The sequence below is a fragment of the Sciurus vulgaris genome (genome assembly GCF_902686455.1).
Source record: "Sciurus vulgaris genome assembly, chromosome: 16".
Taxonomy (NCBI): domain Eukaryota; kingdom Metazoa; phylum Chordata; class Mammalia; order Rodentia; family Sciuridae; genus Sciurus; species Sciurus vulgaris.
In genome coordinates, this window is record NC_136477.1 from 71,124,820 (window position 1) to 71,146,358 (window position 21,539).

Sequence of the window (21,539 nt, forward strand, 5' to 3'; positions counted from 1 at the left end):
CAATATATAGTGCAGAAGAGACATTTCTGACACAGCTTTCTGAAAGTTCTTAAAGATATTGATCAACATCATTATTTGGCACAAATGTGATTCAATAATTGTAGCTCTACAAAATTTCTTAACTGAATGTTTTAACCTTAAATATTGCATACTGATACATATTAATTTTACTTTCTTGTATTGTCTCCACATGCCCTTTTATGTGATACAGTTTTTTTTTTTTTTTCCATGCTAGGGACTGAACCTAGGGCCTTGTGCTTCACAGGCAAGTACTCTACAAACTGAGCTATATCCACAGCCCTATATTTTTAAATAAAATACATTTTTTGGACTGTTTTTCACATCACGACCACTCTGGAAAAATAAATAAGAATATCTCATAATTAAAACCTGCAGTGGACAGATTGAGGCAAACATCATTACTCTATGTACATGTGTGATTACACAAATGGTATGAGTCTACTTCATGTACAACCAGAGAAATAGGTTTTATCCCATTTCTTTATAATGAATCAAAAAAAAAAAAAAAAAAAACCCTGCAGTGAACTTAACTCAGTGGTTAATTTGGGCCACTTCCCACCCTCCAGTATTTAGTTTTTCTCCCAAAATGCCCCCACAATTTCACAATGGAACCATATAATGTAAAACTTTAAGTACTTGGGATTTATGGTTCACATGAAGACATTATCTGAGCAATTTTAAATGATGTAAGGCTCTCCATGTAAAAAAAAGATGTTTCGTAGTCACAAATACTTCCATAAGTATTTATATTCAAATAACCTGACATATCATGCCTTAGCAAGTTCAAAACCATTATTTTGACAATGGCCATTTATAAGTTAGGCAAATGTGAAATGCTAAAAGAGCTGAAAAGCTGTTCTGTTTCAGTGTTCTAAGAGTGCTGCAGAACTCAGGTAGTGATATTTTTTTTTTTTTTTTTTAGTTAACATAACCAGCCTAGAGTACTGCATGCTAAATCAAATTCAAGGAAGGTAACACGTTTATTAAATTACAAAACTTTGGCAAAGCAATTCGTACTCTTTAATACAATAACATATTATTTATGTTGGAGTCATATTTTAGACTTAGTGATAATTTTCACTCCAAAATTATCATTAAGTACCATATCAAAACAATGGTTTCTAGGATAGCAGATTATTTTATACAGTTTAATGTATTTTAAAACTATATGATTTCTCCTTTTAAAGTGAGTTCTCTCATGCATGCTGTTCTATTCTGTATTACCAAAGTGATCTTGCTTCGTTCTGAGGTTGGTCCAGAGTCAGGTACAGTTCCAAAATCTGAAAAAGTGTTAAAACTGTATTTTAAGGAGAGTCAATTTCAATACCAATTTTCTCAAGTACTCTTTAAAAAATTTATTAAATTTTTACATAAATACTAGAATTTTAAAAATTAGTCATTTCAAGCTCACTAACCTCAGATGATTCCTCGGATTTTAGAAGCCTTGTATCTTTGTTTGGATATAAAGTCATATAGCCTTACTCCAGATTATTTTAAAAATTCTACCTAAAATATTGTTGCAGTTTTTAATGACAAAAAAAAATGGCTGCTTGGAGAGACCTAGGGACTTGATATATTCTGACTTTTTCATTTCTCTACAAATTCTGCCATCATTATCAGTATTCTTATGCTTCTTCTTGCCAAAGCTGTCAACTCTTTGATCTCAGCTTGTAATTTATATATTACCCATTCCATTGCTTCTTAGACTTTACCAGCATTGGAAGATATCATGCTTGTCATCAACCCTTCCAGGTAACAGGTAAGGCTGACTCCCTGCACAGAGATGATGGCTTACTGTATCAGAATTGTCTTTTCTGCATATTAAGGATGTAATTTTTATGTAAGTCTCTTGTCCTCTTAAATTATTGTAAAGGTATATTAGTAGTTTTAAGTTCCATTGTTTTCTCTACGGGATCAACTACAGAATATTCTTGCAGTTGTTTTGATTCTTGCTCCACCAATAAGAGACTTCAGGGAAGAAAGGAATTCCCCACTGTATGCTGAGAAGTCTGTGGCTGCACAGCTTTCCAGAGGGATCTATATGTCTGTCCAGCATATCAACTCCAACTATGTTGAAGTTCATAAAGTTTAGATATTTCTGCATTGCAGCTGTTATAATTGTTTCCTATGGGTGGTTGAAGACATGCTCCAAGGTCCAGAGCTTCTTGTTGCAGACAGTCCAAGCCCTGAACCAGCTATGCTGGGGGACAGAGTCACCCAGGTGCTGTCCCACCCAACCTGCACCCAGTGGGCCATATAGTGTGCAGAAGCCATCAGGCCCCAAGAGAGAATATCCCAAAGTGAGATCCCTTAAATGTTTGTATTTTTCTAGTTAAAAGTTTTCTAATATGTTGCCTTTATATAAATATTTAATACTTTATTAACTATAGTTTTATGTTTCTAAATACAAAAATTTTTAACATTGATCAGTACTGTATATGCTTGTAATAAAACTTGTAAGCATAATTTATTATAAAAGGAAAAGTACCAGATTATTCATTATTTATATCTAGGGAGTTTTAAGGCTGAGTTCAGTAAGTTGTCATTACACAATAATTACAGAAGATACTCAACAGGTTTACCACTGAAAGACCTACCAGAAAACTTTGTATTAGGTAGATATATAGATCTTTCATTTCTATTCTTACCATTCTTGCTGTAATGTACTACATTTAAAGCATTGGGGAACTCTGATGTTTCATATACAGTTTTCCCTCCACCCCTACCCCTGCCCTGCAAAATATTGTTCCTATTGTTTCAATGCTGCACAAAAACGCATTTTCTCTTGCCTGTTTGCTTTGAATGCTATATGCTGATTGGTAGCACGTTGTTACTTTTGTTATCTGTATACAGTTGCTTGCTGTAAATTAGCAGATCCTGAAATAGCTTTATTGTATGTCTAAAATAAAAGTATTTTATGTAAAAAAAATATAATGGCAACTATCAAAGTTACTTCCATGTAGACTAGTTTAAAAGCAAGTTTTTCTGTTTTTGTCATTATTTTTCTCCCTCTTCTTATTATGTGGAATACTTGAACATTTTATACTTTTGGTACAACTGAATCAGATAATATCTGAAACTCATTATTCTACTGTCCAGCACTGTGGTCCCAATCTAACATTTTTGATCTTATCCTTGGGAAATATTTAGCTAAACAGACAGCACTTATATATTTCACTCAGCAATGAACTCATACAGAAGAATGACTTATTCTATCCTCCCTAGGAAGCCACAGATTTGCAGAGTATATAAGCAAACTGAGAATGACATCTACAGAACAGCATATTTAATGCTATAAAGCTTATCTGCAGGGAGCAGTGAGAGAACACCAGAGAAGCAGTTAGCTCCTTGAGAATTGTCATGGAGGAAAGGGAGTCACAAAACTGCAGTCTGATAGCAAAGAATGAAATGTCTATATGCATGCACAGGGAGATTGCTAGTAGAACTCCCTATCCCACATTTTTGAATGCTCCCTACATTTTAAGAGAATAGAGAAGAAGAGTTCATAAACAAACTCAGTTATTCTATTCAAGAGGACTAACTCATAAGGTTAAGATTCTCATATCCCAATTATTTCACCTCTTGTATTGTCTCTCACATGAGCTTTTGGGAGACCTCATATCTGAATCATAAAACTTTTATTAATTTACCTATCAATACTGTACAGAGGAACAGAGAAAAAACTTCAGCTCAACAGGGGGGGGGGACAAGCAGGGGTGTTGAGAGTAACTTCTGTACTGGATTCCAGAAGCAGATGGTACCATTCTTTGAGATGTTATGGGAAGCGGACACATATGCCTTTAACAAATGTTGGGGTAAATTTGGCTAAAGCTGAGGCTCACTCCTGCTTCAGTCACAAATAAAGACATTTATACTCCTTGCCTCCTATTTAGGGGCTACAGAGACAGAGGGAGACTTGGAATTTCATGTAAAAAAAAAAAAACTGTAGGATGCAGGCCTGACACCAATAGGGTCATCCTCTCACTGTGGAGTTATTTCAAAGTGAAGGACAGGCTGAAGGGGAATAACAGGGAATACCATTTTAGTCTTTAAATTATTCTCAGATACCTCTGCTGACTTCTGGCTTTTGCTGTCACTGAAATGTCTCCATGATAATCCAGCATGATATTAAGATGGAGCTTCTCTTGACCAGGGTTTTATTTGGTAGCCTTTGGTCAATAACTGTCTCAAAACAGACATATACTAAAACCCACTGCCAGTCCTGCTAATCCAGACTCTGTGAGCAGTAGCAGACTCCTGAGCATACCTCATGTAGTCACAGAGACATCTGTGCAAACTCCACTGTAGTTGTGAAGTTAGCTGTCTGCCTCGGTTGTCAGTCAGGGCAGTGGTCAAATCAAGGGGACATTGGTCCTTTCTATGGACATTTTTGGCTATCAAAAATTGCAGGTGTCTATGCTAAGTTATCTATTAAGCAGGGACCATGGATGTTACTAAACACATCATCATAAACAGGGAAATCTCTCAACACAAAGAAGCATCTGGTCTCTCACATTAATCATGCTGAAGATCAGGAATCCTGGTATAGATCATCAATGCTAATAAGAAGGCACTGAGTCTTTTCTTGTTCATTATTTTGTCCCCAGTGCTTCAAGAACAGTGATTGTTTTATAGTAGGTGAGGAAGGGAAAAAAGAGAAAAGAAGGGGGAAAGGAAGACACATGGGATATTAAAACCTGGGGGCAAGGGAATTAATAATTTGGGCCTGATTCTTGTGCTATAGTCTCTTTGTCAATGAGTTTGGCCAGTCTACCAAAAGTTTTCCCATCCAAGTCCAGTTGTTGATGTGAAGACAGATGCCTTTCCTTGAATATCAGGCAAGATTCCTTATAATTAGTAACCCCCTATTGAGAAAGTAGTATTTCCTCCTCTATCCCAAGCATGCACAATGAGCCATCGAGCACTTCACCTGCATGCACACACATACACAAACACACACACACACACACACACACACACACACACACACATTAACATGCACAGCCACTGGAATCCACTGCCCCATACTGGAGCTTGTGATCTGGGAAAGTTCTCATGCCAACTGCAAAGAAAACCCATTGACTTCTTCTTATCCTATACATTCAGAGTGGTCCGCATGGTGCTTCACTTCCTCTTCAAAGTAGCAATTAGAGAAAATATAAAGTCCAGTGAGAAACAATATCTTACAAATCCTGCTCACTGCCCTCTTCTCTCTGAGAAGTCTGTCCTTGTCCCAAGCATCCTGAGCTCATTCCAGATTGAGGATAAAAGGACAGATTATTGATGAGTGTCTGCATTCTCTGCTCTGCTGGTCAATCTTTATTTCAAGCTAGAAGATTCTCCATTAAAATGAATGACTCCTCGTGCTCTGCAGTCACTCAGTAGTCTGGAGTCTGAAGCATGTGATCTGAAAGACCATAAACACAGGTCCTAGACTAGAGGCACCAGATAGCAGGCTTGCTAGAAGCACCTGCAGAGTTACACTTTCTTTCTTTCTGGGAATGAAATCTACTTCCATTAACCATGCCATTTATTGTTGGTACATTATATCTTTGACATTGGGGCTTTCTGACTCTGAAGGGCATGCCCACCTATGCTGTTTTGTGTGTGTGAGTGCGTGTGTGTGTGTGTGTGTGTGTGTGCGCACATGCACATTGGGGGTGGTTATTCAGATTGAACTCAGGAGCATTCTATAAATCACCCACAATTGAACTAGATCCCTAGCCCCTTTTTAAATTTTATTTTAAATCAGGGTCTCACAAAATGGCCCAGACTGGCCTCCTGCCTCAGTTCCTTGAGTCACTTGGATTATAGACATATGCCACTGCACCCAGGGCATGCCTTCCTGGAGATAGCTAATACCTAGAGAGCCAGCCACCTCTCCAGCATGTTTATCTTACACAAACCGATCCAGTTCCCACACCACCAATTTCCTCCCTATTGGTCTTCCAACCTCTTGTGCCACTATTTGATTGCCTTAATCATACCAAGCCCAAGTCCCAGAGAACAAGGGATGGTCCTTGTCTACTAGAGCCCACTGAAATTATTGAAACACTAATTCTAAAACTGCTTATGCTGCCTCCTCTTTTCTTCCTGAACAAATACAATAAAGTCTTTTTCCCAAGTCCTCCCTCACCTTCCACACTCTGCATCCTGAGCAACCCTGGTGCTTCCCATATTGCCTGGCACAACTGTTTATGAAAACTGTAGAAGTCTTTGAGAGTCAAATCTGTTTCTGTGAGTCTTAGCATACCAGATTAAAACAAACCTCAGGTACCCTTAAAAGAATGCCAAACTTGCAAAGCTTCTCAAAAGAGCCAGGGCAATTGCATCCATAGCTGGAGTCCCTGGGCCTGGGTCATGGGAGCCCACCCAGTCCTCTGTATTCTGTTAGGCCTTCCCCACCTTTCTACTGAGGAATAGGAAGGGCTGCAAGAGATGGGAGGGGAGGAAGGTCTCTACACCTGGAAAGTGGGAATTGTGCAAGCATGATTTCTATTGAACATAATTTCTTTGATCATGGCTGTACACTTGGGTCACAGAAGAGGCACAGGAGCAGACAAAAGCCCACAATAGTCTGTAGTAGAGCTAGACTTGGACTGGTGTTTCAAATGCTATTTTTCTTTCCATTTCCTCAGTTACCTTCCCAATGAACACTTTAAAGCATCATAAAGGGCAGGTCATTTTCTTTCCTGGGTGTTCTTACAATCAGATTAGACTTCCCATTGGAAGAAAATGGCCTGTCATGACTTTATGACCTCTCCTCCTGCTGATTGGTATTGTCAGGGCCTGTGACCAGAGCTCTGTCACCCCCAGGACTAAGAACTATGGGAAAATGGTCAGCATAATGTGCATGGGGACTAGGACATGTAAAATTCTAAAGGATTTTCCTGCTGCAGTACCAAGGTCACTGCTCCCTCCAGTCAATGCCCCTGGCTGCACATCACTTCCTGGACACCACAGTAAAATCGTCCTCAGCATACTGACGATTTAGGGACTCTGATGGGGCTCAGAGAAGCCAGAAGTCTGACTGCAGAGTGCTCTTCAGTTTTTGCAGGAAAGTGCACTCTCACCATCTAGTGGTTTCAAGGGGAAACTTCAGGGATCTGCACACCACGACCCAGGATCTTCCATACAAGGAAAACGTGGTCCTCTCAATCATAGTCCTCCCAATCATGATCACGTCGCAGTGACACGGTTTCTAGAGCTTCGTAAACAACAGATTAGCTAATGCTTCCACCTCTGGAAGAGAAGAAAAGGTCAAAACACTTACAGGATTTTGACTATTAATCTTGGGTGTGGTTGTGGATTTTAAAGGGGACACTGCAACAGACTTCTCTGGACTCCTGGGTGCTAGGGAACAGCTTGTGCAGCCTTTTGTATCTCAGGGTCTGTCTACCTAGGCTGAAACTGACTAACACTGGAAGCCTATCTGCCTGCAGTGTCAGTCAGTGAGATCATCATAAAAATGTTTTTGTCAAAGTGGTGAAAAATATCGTATTCTTGGAGGAAATACCAAAACAGGTGGTCAACTGCAACTGTGTACCTGGAGAGATCATGAAACTTAGGATCCCCACATCTGATACAGTAGGTCTGGGGTGTGGCTTGAGAATCTGCATTGCTATCAAGTTCTCTGGTGAAATTCTGTTGGTCTGGGGCCCACTCTTAGAAACCCATTCAACCATAGTATAACTTAGGCAGAACTATTTCTTCTTAAATGATAGGGGACAGACAGATGTGAGCACATGAATTTAAGAGAATAATTATATAAAGTGGGCCCACTGTGCTGATTCCCACTTGCTTTCTTTTTCAAGAAGCAATTTACATGCAACACTGCCAGGCCTAAGTGGACAGTATATGTCATATTCCTCAGGAAGCTACCAATTTTCTGCAGGAGAAATACAGTCCTGATATAATGTTGATAAAGAAGGGAGATTTTAGTGACCCTTTCCACAGGCCAGATGCCAAAACTCATGATGATAAAAACAATTCCTTCTAATCATATAATCTGTAAGAAATTTTGGTTAAGAATTCAATGAGAAACCATCAGCATGGGTGAAAGTCACCTAGGGTTATTGTGGCAGTGGGGACTTGAGAGTCTGAAATCATTAAGCTGTCAGTCAAAAATCAAGATGTGGAGACTGTTGGGATTATCAGGAAACTTCTCTAGGACTCTCTAATGAAACTAGAGTGCAGAAGAGGCACACAGTCTTTCTTTCTGAGAAGACTCACTCTCGTCCTCCAGAATGTCCTTTTCTCTTGTCCTATTCCTTCAATAAACCCATTTCTATTACTCTGAGTGACATTTCTGCAGTCTTTCTGACTTGATCACAAGAATTGGGGTTTGAAAAGGAGCGTTTCACTGTCTCAATTTCCCAGAAATCACCAGTTCTGTAACATTAAACATTTTAAAATTCTCATAATCTGCATTAATCTTCCTCCAGATACACTGTCAAGATTTCAGGGACCTCAGTCTACAGCTCTTTCAGGAAGAGTCAAAGGTAGAAAGTGTAAGAATAGAGTTCAACACTAAGAGGGTCTTTGCCCTTCTCACACTCTAGCAGATAGGTTTACCAGGAGATAAATTTGGACCCATTTCTGAGCATCGAGTGCCCTTGTTTCCCACTGCAACATGCAAATGGTCAAGGATGCCAGGATTCTCATCATCCATATAACCGGAGGACAGGTTTTAGGTGACTCTACAAGATATATATAATTTTTCATTACTTTTTTGCAAAGATTTACATGTGATGCTTTTCATGCTAGAGATTTACCAGTACAAAGGGGAAGTTTCTGCACTGTACAACAAGCATGATTTCATATGATGAACATTTCCTGCTTGCAGTCTCCAGCACATGGGTTCTGACCAATGCTGGGTCCAATAAGAAAACTGCATTTAGCCAATTAAAGGTGAGCAGTGCTCTGAGCTCCTCCCTTCCTTCCTGTTTGGCCCAATCAAACTGCAACTACATTTGACCAATCAGAAGTGATTGTTGCTCTGACACCCCACCAATAGGAATTCACAGGGCTATACCTCTTCTATTTACTCAAGAAATATGCCTCAGTTGATGTGGTTCTTAATATGCACTGTTGATCTAGTTAAAAATGATTTCCTTAAAATAGAAAGCAATTTTTGTTTTCAAATGTATGCTAACTGACAAAAAAGTTATTTATAATACAGAAAAAAAAGCAAGTACTTTCAGAGTTGACAGTAGGCAGAGTGCCTACATTGCATGGAAATGTTTTATTTTGAAATCCTAAGAAAAATATATAAATACATTCTGTCCTGGATTATATTCATCTACATACCAGCCCAGTAGCAAAATGTAACTTTTAACCTTCTTTGAATAGGGAGTGGTCCATGAAGGCAGACACATGTCTCTGGGACTGTCTAAAGTCATGCTTCAATATGTGGCCAGTATTTGGTCATTCTAAAATCTTGTATGGACTTAAAATTTTGTCACATTTTTTTTAATTGGTACATTATAGTTGTGAGACCAGGGCAAAGAGCAAATAGCTGATTACCAAAGATAGGGAGATGAGTATATATCACTCACCATCAATTGATTGCTGACAGCCCCTGGGGGAGAGGAAGGATCACATCTTCCAATAAAAGCAATCACCACCTTGTTTGCTCTCTTCCTGCACTTTTGGTCATCTTTGGCCACAGAGGCAAGAAAGGAGGAGGAGGGGACATGAGAAAAAAGGAAACCTAGAATTTATAAAGGGAAAATTCACCCCCACTCCTTTGGGCATCAGCACTGGACTCCTTTCTGAGAACTCTCTCTCTCTCTCTCTCTCTCTCTCTCTCTTCATTCTATTTGTTAAATGAAACTTTTTTCTTGTCTTGGCACTTCTTGGGTGATTAATCTTCAATGGAGGAGGAAAAAGGACCCCATCCTGATTTTTAAGACTGGTTTCAGTTGTAAATAATGCTAGAATTTGTTGTTACATATTTGTACATACCCAAAATATAACAATGTTATTTGGCTAATATCAATCCCCAGCACTTCCCTCCTCCCTCCCTACATCCACCCCTTTGTCACTTTTCTCTACTGATCTTCCTTCGATTTTTAGAAGATTGACCACCTTCTTTGTTTTCTTTTTTTCTCTAGCTTACATATATTATGTATAACCATTAACCTTCTGTGTTTGACTTATTTCCATTAGTATCATGGTCTCTAGTTCCATCTATTTGCTTGCAAAGACAAGTCCAGTTTTCTTTATGGATGTGTAAAACTACATTGTGTATATATATATGCCACATTTTCTGTATCCATTCATCTCTTGATGGACAATATACTGGTTTTATATTTTGGCTATTGTGAACTGTGTTGCTATAAACATAGGTATGTGTGTTCATTCCACTGTAGCATGATGACGAATTATTCAGGTTAAATAGAGAAGAGCAGTACTGCTGGGGCATATGGTGGTTTCACACCCAGTCTTTTGAGGAGCATCCATATTATTTCCATAGTGGTTGCATTAATTTACTTTCCTCCCAACTATATGAAAGTTTTTCTTTTTCTGCACATTCTTTGAAGTATTTATAGTTTTTATTCTTGATGACTGCCATTCTGACTTGTGTGAAGTAAAATTTCAATATAGTTTTGATTTTCCTTTTCCTAATTGGTAAGGATGTTTAACAATTTTTCATATATTCCTTGGTCATTTGTAATTTTTCTTTTGAAAAGTGTCTGTTTAGTTTATTTGCACATTTATTAATTGAGTTATTTGATTGTTTTAGAGATTTAATCTTCCATTGTTCCCTGCTATCATTCTCTTTTCCCTCCATTACTACAAAAGGGAATTGAGAAAAATAATAGGTCTGTCAATACTCTGGGTTTCAAGTGAGAGAAAACCAACTCTAACATATGCAAAGGTAGTGTGTATATGTAGGGGAGGTTGTGTTCTTTTACAAGTAAAAACCCTGTGGGTAGTTCTGAATGCAGGCACAGCAGGTTTCAGTGATCCAATGTCTTTTCCTCTCTCAGATCCCATTCCATTTTATGGCCTCCTCTGTAGACAATAGATGACAATAAGCTTTCCATGCTTACTTCTTACCAGTCATTTGTAGGCCTCTTAATCTGTCTGGGCCAACTCAAGCCAATTTGGCAGGATAAGTGTCTCCTTGTTCAGGGGCCTTCCATCCTGTGACTTCTTAGGCCTCGTCACCTGCCCCACTCACCCGACATTGGGTGAAATGCAGGGGGAGATCCCAGATAAAATCAGGAGCTACTTCTGGAAGAAGAGAAAACAAATACTGTAGAAAGATGACACCCTCTGGCCAGACTCCCCTCTGATTTGCAGGGGAACAACTGTCTACTTCATAAAGCTGTGAAGTCTCTGTCTTTGTCAGCTCATGGCACTGTTCAAAAACCCAGAGACCAGAATATCCCCACTTCATTGATGAGGAGACCAGGGCTCAGAGAAAGTAAATCTTCCTTCCCAAGGCCACTGACCTTCAAAGTGGTAGATCCAGAGTATGAAGCCAAATCCAGTCTCCAAAGTGTGTTTTGCATCAATCTTGGCCTCTCAGATCAATGCTAGTCTCCCTAAGGTACAAGAAGATTATTGTAGATCTAGAGGAGAAAGAGGGAAAACAGGAAGGATGAAGAGTCCCTGACAGCACTTCACAGAGACCCTGCACCACTCAGTTTGTTGCTGAGTTTGGGAAGATTCCTGCCTACTCATGTCTTCTAGAGGTTTCCATACATATTTATTTTCATGTCAACTTTGCAATTTTGGCACTTATGTTATTTTTGTTTACTTATTTTTCTTAATTCACCTTACCTGTTATACTTACAAAAATATATTTAAAATCACAACTGTCAATGGCAATTGTCAATCAAAATGAGTACTCGTTGCCTCAAATAAAAATTCATTTCAAAATTTCATAGAAATACTAAATAAAATGCTCACCAACTGTTCACCATTTAAAATCACCCCATATATGAGGCAGGATCTTCAGGCTCAGTTTGGAGAATTACATCTAGCAAGTCACACCAGAAAACACATGAATCTATGCTCCTCTGCCACAAATAACTTTCCAGGCATGCCTGCAGTGTCCCTTGCACTTCAAGAGCAAGGTGAGGGAAGTCACAGCTCCTCACAATGAGGTGGTCAGAATTTTCTACCCCAAACATGGCTTCATTGCCAGACTCCTAGTTCTGACCACTGCATCCTAGTTTCTGACCACATATCCTTGCAGACACATGACATTCAGAGGCTGTGGTGCCTTCTTGCACCATTTTACCTAACAATTCAGTCATATCATAACTTCTAATTTACCTCTTCTGTGATTATTACTGTTTAAGTGCTCTCTGAAGAAGAAACCAGGTTTTCACAGTGTTCCCAAGAAGCCAGGCAGTTCTAGACTAGGCACAGTCACATCTTGACCCACTCTCCTTCTGTCCAGGGGCTGCTGAAATGTCTGTCAGAGACCAATCTCCATGGGAAGACAGAGGAGCCACCAACTCCAAAAGGAAGAAGAGCCTTTGAGAGCATGAAGGAGAAGATGCTCACTGTGCAGAGAAGGAAATCAGTTCTGAGGGCCCTTGTCTCCTTATCTTGCACGATTTCTACATCAATGTCCCCTGACTCCTAGCACAAGTTTCCAACTCAAATTACATTAAGTTCATAGTTCCAAGGACAAACTTCTCATCTAGAATAATCTAGTCTCTGTCATACAACCATATAGTCACAATGGCATTCTCTCACCTGGGAGATAAACCACATGACCTCATAGACTAATAATTCTATAGAAATAGAAATCATCTAAAAGCTCTACTCCATCCAGCTCTCCTCCAGAAAACTTCAAGACTTTTCATCCTGTCAATAGGGAACCTCAAACCAGATGCTGCATATAGATTAAATTTCATCATTTTCAGAAAGCAATAGGGAGTCACTGTGTCTCTGAGGAGGCAGTGCAGTGGCATGAGCCCTTTTCTCTCACAGGTGGCTGCTCTGCTCCCTGCTGCTCAGTCCTGTTCTTCAACTGAGCTTCAGTCTGACCACTTCTGGTACCTCTTCAAATGCTAGTGGGGGTGGCCAGTAGGGGGTACTGCTTCTCAGCTGCCCAGATTCAGCACAACTACAACACAAGGAGAGCTGAGTAGGCATGAAAGACACAGGGAGGCTAAGGGGACAGAGGTCCAAACAATTAAAGGGCAGAGTTTGCACTAAGGAAACAGGATTACAAGGAAGGCTGGTCTTATGGGACAACAATGGGAGGGAACAGAAATCCTTCCCAAATAAAAAATACTTCCTCTACCATCACTCTTTGGTTTTACTCCTTTGGTTAAGGTCTTTATGTTTTACAGATTATTTTAATGATAGCTGAAAACTCGGAGGAACCCAAACATTGAAAAGAACAATATGTCTGGATATGGCTGTTCTGCAAGCTCTCATGCAGCCTTATGCATAATGGCCTAAAAATATGGATGGTTTAAGTGATTCGGGTAATGTTGAAATGTAATACTGTAATTGCATATATGATGAGATTACTATTGTGCTATCTGATGCTGTATTTCTTGAGCAAAATGTCTGAAGTATATACAAGTGTGGTGGTACTAGTGAGCTTGTGGGACAGTGTGTAGAAATATAGAAAGATATGATCCAATTATAATCCCTGACTCCACTCAGAGACTCATGGGATGTGCCACCCAAGAAGAATGGCACTGAATTTTGCAGAATTCAAATCATCATGAGGGTCTATTTTAGTAACTATTTAGACGTGAAATTGACATTCAAATGGAACTGAATGTGTCAATGCTCCTTGGGCATTGATCCCTGGCCCTGACCTCATATAGTTTACAATCCAGGGTGAATATTCACAAGTGAACCCTTTGCTTCTGGCTACTCTAGCATTGTAATGGAACTCAGGGTCACCAGACCATGCTGCCAGCCACTGCTGTCGTTCCCTGTGTCTCTTTCTGTCTTACTCCTTCCTGCCTGCTCCAACCCACTCAGCAGAACCCACATGTTGATGTACTGTTTGTTAACACTAGAATAAAATTAGAGCCCTGTTCTCCTTACTGTCATTACTTCTTGTTGGTGCTGCTACTTGCACTGTCCAGAAAATCCTAGGAGAAATTGGGCCGTGTCTTCCTTGGCTGAGAGTCTGTCCCAGCCTTCATCACAGCACCTGGGCCAATGTGTCTGAAAGGGATGACTGCATAAGACAAGTGTGTACTGACATCCAGTTGTGACTACCAGAGGCATGTGGTATGCCATGGCTGTGAGGATCTTGGGAATATTTGTTACCAGTCTAAGCTTGACTTCACTAGGGAAATTGCTTTAGAAAAATGGCCGTAGCTAAGGAAATGGTCTATCCCTCTCACCAAAACCTGAGGACCATGCCTAGATCCTGTTAGGCTACACTCCATGGGGGAATTTGGGGCTTTCAGTCCCAATATGTTGCATTTTCTGTCCTACCCTTGAATACCTTCACCTTTTCATCCCACATCCATTTTAAACAACTGTTACTTGCATCCATGGAGTTCTGGAAATGTACCTGAAGTTTCTCAGTCAATCCTTCAAGAGAAATATTTTTCCCATTTTGTAAATGGAGCAAAACTGATCACCAAAATACCTTGGATGCTGTTATTGACAAGCAAAATTCAAAATTAGTGAAAAGAAATGTGGAACCAAATTGCTATAATCACAGCCTCATGATGAAATGTGTTTAGGAATATTCCAATATATCTGAATCTCTACCCCAATAGAGATATGCCAAAGGTGTCAGGGACTGAGAGGAAGGTAGATGTTCATGTTGCTATACACAGAAGCAGAGAGAACTCTATTCCCATCTCCATTCATCCAAGGGAGGGATCCCAGAGAGCAGAGAATCTCAAGACTTCCCACATTTATCTAGGGCAAAGAGAAGTGATACACATTTTCATGGATTAGGGAGAGTTTTTATTTATTTATTGGCATGTATAACCAGTTATTTACAAAATTTGGAAAAACTGCAATCAGCTTTCCTGGACTCACAATGAAAGCCAATTTTATTTTTCTTAAAGAGACCCTTGAGACCCTCTTAACAATAAGTCTCTGTATTATGTGACTTTTTGCATCATTGAAGTTTAGGGAGCAAGATAGCACACATAGCTTCCTTTTGAAACAGATCAGCTCTGTTTGCATGAAGACAAGCAGACTGGGGTGAGCAGTTTGTGATGCTATTGTTTTTCCCTTGCGAAGCACAGAGTGTTCTGCTGCAATTAAGGATACACACTTGAGCAAGGCCTTTGTCAGTTTCTCAGGAAGGCAGGTGAGTGCCCACAGCCTGGGATCCAGAGAAAGCACCCAGGTTGACCTCGGTTTGTGCCATCATATGGCCACTGCAGATATTTCTCACCAGCAAACTTAGCAAGCCCAGGCACAGAGTTTGTTTGCACAGTGTTCTGAGCTCTCTTAACAGGCTCCTTCTGTAATGACCATGGTTTTCTACCTCCAGCCAGAATATAGGCTGAAGATATAGCTTGATCTCTGTTTGAGGAAAATAGGTTCTAAGGTAGACATTCAAGTTCAAGTCTTCTCCAGGCCTACTGTGAGCCTCCACCAAAGTGGAGCCATATATTGATAAATTCCCAAGGGGCTGAAAGGCCATTCCGTATGTGTAATTTTGGATTGATAAGAAGATGACAAGTCAGCACCCCAAAGGACACTTTGTTGAGGTTTTATTATGTAAAGAGGTCCAGGTATTTAAATGTTGAAGAAGTGACAATTTCTTAGCATTACAACCCAACAGAACTTAGAACTTTGGTAAGTAGGCACCCACATTATAGGAACAGTCCCTTGTTTAGCTCATGTGATAGAAGATGTGCAACAGAGGAAGATGTTTTCCTAATGTATCCAAACCTTCCAAGGTTCTAGGCACAAAAAGGTCCAGAGTGGGAGTATTTTCAGATGTTGACTTAGCCCTCATAACAGACCCTTATGACCACTTATCAGGAGGCACCCAAAGGTAAAAGAGAGGAGCCCAGAGATAACCAATCAAGGAAAGTTCTCATCTGGGATTATATCTGAGATGTTCTTTGATCTTCCCTGTCTGTGTGTGTGTGGGGGGGGGGATTATGGGACCTATAATAATCGGTGTAGATTATTCCATGTTGAAACTGTGGCAGAACTTTCATGTTTGTACCACTGAAAATGATGGGTAGGATGGATATTTAAGTACTGGATACTAGATTTTTCTACTCAAATATTTATCCAAAGAATTTATTCTGTAACCAAGTGTTACCAATATATGGAAGCCTATGCTTATATTCATCTATACCTAATCTGGGTATAAATATTTTCAATGGGAGTGTCCCCTGTGGAGTCAGCCAGGATGGCCAGATTTAATTATTGTCCAACATAAAAGATAATCTCTTTTCAGAGTCCCATGGAAATCATTGTGGATCTACTTCTTAATTTTGTCTCCTTGGGGAAAGAACAAGTGAACCACACAACCAACAATGATATCTCTGGTCTAAGGTTAGATGAGACTTCTGGAGAAGGGCCTCCACAGGCATATAAATTGGAGATGTCCAAGATAGGTACAGGAAAAATACTCAAGTATGGGGATTCCCATAAACACTTTCCAGGAATTTACCACTTGAATGACCTATTTTCCCATCCCTAAAGAAATCTAGACTGTATTACTCCCCCTGGCAACCTAGTATATGTAAATCTCCATTTTACATACTTATAGAAATAACAGAGAAAATATTTCCACATTGTTTTTAATGATTACTGGGTATTGAATATTTCTTTTCTGATGCTACCTGCCCCAAGTAACCAATATACTAGTCATCTCCACTGTACTTCTAGTTCTTTTACAAGACTTAACACTAACAACTTTATCAGGAAAGTATTGGCCTAAACATGAGTGAGGGTTACACAAATAAATGAGGTAAAATCAGTCTACATGTTTTACATGAATACCATACCACAACACAAAAAACTCTATAGTCCCATCAGGTAAGAAGAGTGTTCTCACATGCCTTTATAATATCTAGTAAGTAATGTCATTTCTAGCAGCAGTTCAGTCTTTCAATGCTTGTGGAATGTGATGTGATTCAATTGTTCCTTCATTCCTCCATGATGCAGGAACATTGTATATGTGTCCTAATAAACTGCCTCAGTATCATTGGACTGTTACAAGAATGCCAAAAATGGGGTTAAACAGAAATTTGTTGGTTCTAATTTCAGAGTCTGTATATCAAAGTGCTTGCTGGAATGATTTTCTTTGAGGTCCAACTCTTTGACATCTATATTGCCATTTTCTGTATCTATGTTTGCCTGACATTTTCTATGCTATTTGTGTCCTTATTGCTGCTTTTTAAAGGAGAAAAGGTGAATTGGATTAGACTTTACACCAATTAGCTTGATTAAATTAATCATGCCTTTAGAAAACATATATTTAAATAAAATCACAGTCTGAGGCACTAAGGATTTGGAACATCAATATATAAGATTTGGGGAGGGGCACAATTCAGCTAATAACAAACTAGTCTTCTAGTGAAGACAGACTCCTGGGAAAGGGAATACTGAGCAAAGGGATATGCACATATAGCATTTTAATAGCTAGAGTCAGATTACATCACAGGAGGGTTGCTGAAGATACATTTCCACAGAATGTCTGGTTTTAGCTACGTCTCTGCATCCAGAATTATCTGGATGTTGGCATTTAAAAATTATTTTTCTTGGTTAATCTCTTGTCCATGTGGCAAACAAATCACTGTGTTCCATTTCTTAGAGTTTCCCAGCTGATAAGCTTGAGTTATCTTTTAGTTGATTTATCAGTCATTGAGATATTTTTCTTCCCTAAGTCATACTCGGATTTTGGGTCCTCTGTTACACTTTCTTGCATCCTCTAGTCTCCAAGCATTTGCCCCAATGAGGAACCTGGACTGACAAAGCTCTGTTTTTAAAGAGTTCCCTTAAAGTGAAAATAGGATAAACATTAGTCTCTCAAGTCAAAGGGACCTCCTGGGATGTCTTCTCTATGCTTTCTCTTTAAAATGGAGAAAAATAATATTTCTGTAATGGAAATCCTCTATATCAGGAGCAAACCAGACTTTGAGATGCTTAGAATTAATTTGATACAGTTCTGTTCTGTGCAGTTCTCAGTATAGACACATGCTGCTGAGAAACCATTTCATACCTAGAAACCTGTTTTCTCATTTCTACTATTGTATGTTTTCAGAGGACTCAGTTGAATAATGTCTTCCTGGGGGTTTTTGATTTAAGTAGGTGCTGTTCTTCCACAGCTGACAAAACACTTTGAAGTTACTCTGTAGATACTGCTTAACCATTACGTGACCATATTAATTTTCTTTCAGAAATAAAACCTTTTCATCATGGGCACTCATGTCATCCACTAGCCCAAATACAATGTCAACTCCTTATGGCCTGAAATCCTGATTTCAATTCTCTAATGTTTTATGGTACTGCTAATAGTTATATATCCCCTCCACCTTGGCCTCCTTTTTGCTGTATACTGTCAATAAATTAAAAAAAAAAAAATTCTACAGCATGCCTCTATAGCCCAAGTCCCTCTTTGTTTTGAACTCATAGGGCTTTGTGTTCCTTTACATCTCTGTAGATCAACCAGTTCTATAATTAATAAACCCTGATTAAGAATATCAACCTATATTTTGATATGTAAAGGGGTGTTGAGTTAAATTCTAGCTGGTGTTTGACCTAGATATAAATTGAAGCAAGATTCCCTGGATCCTGGAATGGAAGGCCCAAGATGACACAGATATATGAGAATGTTCTGCTGAGTTATATATTGCATAGGACTGAATTTTATATACATATATTCACAAATCCTGCTTTTTTATTTTTGTGGTGCTGGGATTGAACACAGGGACTTGTATTCCACCAACTGAGCTCTATCCCCAGCCCCCCAAAATCCTGCTTTTTGTTTCACTTAATTTTTTAACATTTATTGACTCATTACATTTGAGACTCTGCTATAAGAACTGTACATATATTAACCCAAAGGTAGTTAATACCAAGGCAATTTTACACTAAAATTTCTTTACAATAACAAGTATACAACTTAACACCCTAACAGATATCTTATTTGTCACAAGTTTATCCATACATTTTTACATATGTCATAAGAAAAAAAGTAAACATTTTGTAATTAAATTAAAACACTTCATTATTAAAAATCAAAATTGGGTTCACTGTACATATAACATAATTGGATATGATCATATTATCCTCTTCTATTTCATACATTTTAAAATCTACCAAAATATCTTAAACCAATGTCAAATTAATAAACATATTGGATCTCTCATGCCATCAGACCAAAAGCAATATGCTAAAAGGTATTATAAAAGAGATATTTCTAAAGATCATGAGATGCTAAAAGGAGATGACCAGAGCATAATCAGGAAATCATGCTTTTTTGATGATAATAAGACATTGGAAGAGCATTGATGGAGGTATTTTGGCTTTGGAGTCAGACACAGCTCATCATGTGTCCCAGCCCAACTGCTTATTAGTTGTGGAAATTTGTCCACCAGATGAAAGAGATATTACAGCCTGGCCTTCAGGTCAAAGTCCATTGCCAAATAAGTTTTATTTAATGTACTTAAACAATAGAGTCAAGACTGTGGAAGATTGCAGGCTATGTGACTTTAACCTCCTGGGCTCCCCCCACCTTCAATTATTTATTTATTTATTTACTTATTTATTTTTTATTGTAAACAAATGGGATACATGTTGTTTCTGTTTGTACATGGAGTCCACCTTCATTTTTATGCTGTCTGATATCTGTAATGGGAAAGAACCTATGACCAGTATGAAGTGGGAAATAATGATCTACTTTTGGACACTTACTGGTTGGAGATTTCTGCTCCCACTCAGGACACTGTTTCTCCTACTTACGGAGTATGAGGAGAAATATTATTAGAAAAATGTATCCATCAACTCTAGCGTATAAAGAGATAGAACAGCCCCTTTAAGTCCCTGACATCAGGGGACTCATAGCTCTCAAATCTGGAATATAGTTACTGTGAACTGAGTTATGATAGAGTTAAACTTGAGGGTATAGTTCTCAAAACACAAATACTTTATTAGCAGTATTTCATTAGTCACAGATAATATTCTGGATATGCCAGGTTATATTATTTATATTAATTTTAACTGTTTCTTTTTATGTTATTAATGTGAATACTAGAAATATTTTAATTATCCTTGTGCCTTCCGTGTTGTTTGCATTGAACATTGTTGCTTTAGGGGGTTAATTCCCAGTTCAAAGTTCAGTCTGTCTCCTAAACAAGAACAGAAAGCAGAAAATTCAAATGGAATTTTATAGTAATTGTCATTATATTAATTTCATTCATGATCGATAAACAGGATATAACCCATAAAATGAAATTATCTTATGTGCAATGTTAAAAGAAAATGTTCTGCTGACTGGGCTAGATCCCACTTTGGGAAGAAAATCTTGCCTTAAAACTGAAGCAGCCTGAGGCTCTGAGGTGCAATTCCCTCAAAAAAGAAAAAAAAAAGAAGAAGAAGAAAGCTGCAACCAACAAACCTGTCATTCTGGCTTTATTAATGCCTGGATTGGATAATACTCCCTGTCACTTAAAAAAAAAAAAAAAAAAAAAAAAAAAAAAAAAGACTCACTGGACTCAGACTCAGGGGGTACGGTCTGCAGCCCTGTCCAATCAGGAGCAATTAGTGAGAACTATCCAATCCCGTGTGCAACCAGGGAGGAGGGGCTGGCTTCCACAATCTGGCCGGGGGTCCTTTTCTCCTGAGTCTGCCATTTTTGGCTGTGGCGGGAACATGAGCTAGCACACAGGGACTCTCGACACTGTCTGGAGGCTGCAGGCCTGAGCCCTCCTCTGGGGCAGTACCCCTCAGTCCTATTGGCTATTCAAGTGGGGAGCAGGTCAGGGGAAAAGATTCTTTGCCACCATTCTTATCTTCCCAGGGCATCCTCAGGCCCTGCCTCAAATCTCTCTGGCAGGTATGTGCCTGCAGCCATGTCTTCCCAGATGCTGGTGATTGACTGGTGGGACAATTATCATAATCAAATCCCCATATCCTTTTCCTTCAGAGGAGAAACTGTGGTCTACAAGAACCTTGCTTCCTCCTGAGCTAACTTATTATTCATTTTTACTTTCTTTTTCTTCACTTCCTTTTTTCTTTCTTTTTCTTACTGGAAGTTGAACCAAGGGAAGATTTTACACTGAGCTATATCCCTAGTACTTTTTATTTTGATTTTGATACAGAATCTAGCTAAGTTGCTGAGATTGGACTTGTTATGGTGTGAATTAACTGGACCTTTATATTGCAATGATGTATATAATTTTTACATACATATGGATTTATATATGGATTTTGTTTATATTGTGATTCCTTATTGCAATATTATATTTTCATAATATACATGAATGTCAGGTATAATAAGTATTTCTTTTGCTCTTACAATTGAAAAATTTCTTGGCTAATGTTATGTATAACTTTGTGGATGAATTTTCGAACTTTATACTTTGGTT

General features: G+C 38.8%; 1 long non-coding RNA gene and 1 pseudogene across 2 annotated transcripts in view; both read right to left on the reverse strand.

The window, feature by feature from the left end:
* Positions 1–21,539, reverse strand: part of LOC306646644 — a 982,690-nt gene that overhangs the window by 93,530 nt on the left and 867,621 nt on the right. The gene's annotated exons all lie outside the window — the stretch shown is intronic.
* On the reverse strand, positions 1,609–8,692 carry LOC306646452 (PRELI domain containing protein 3B-like; annotated as a pseudogene). The gene is made up of 2 exons: positions 8,596–8,692; positions 1,609–2,259 (listed from the first exon to the last, which is right to left on the reverse strand). The product of its transcript is annotated as a PRELI domain containing protein 3B-like (transcript).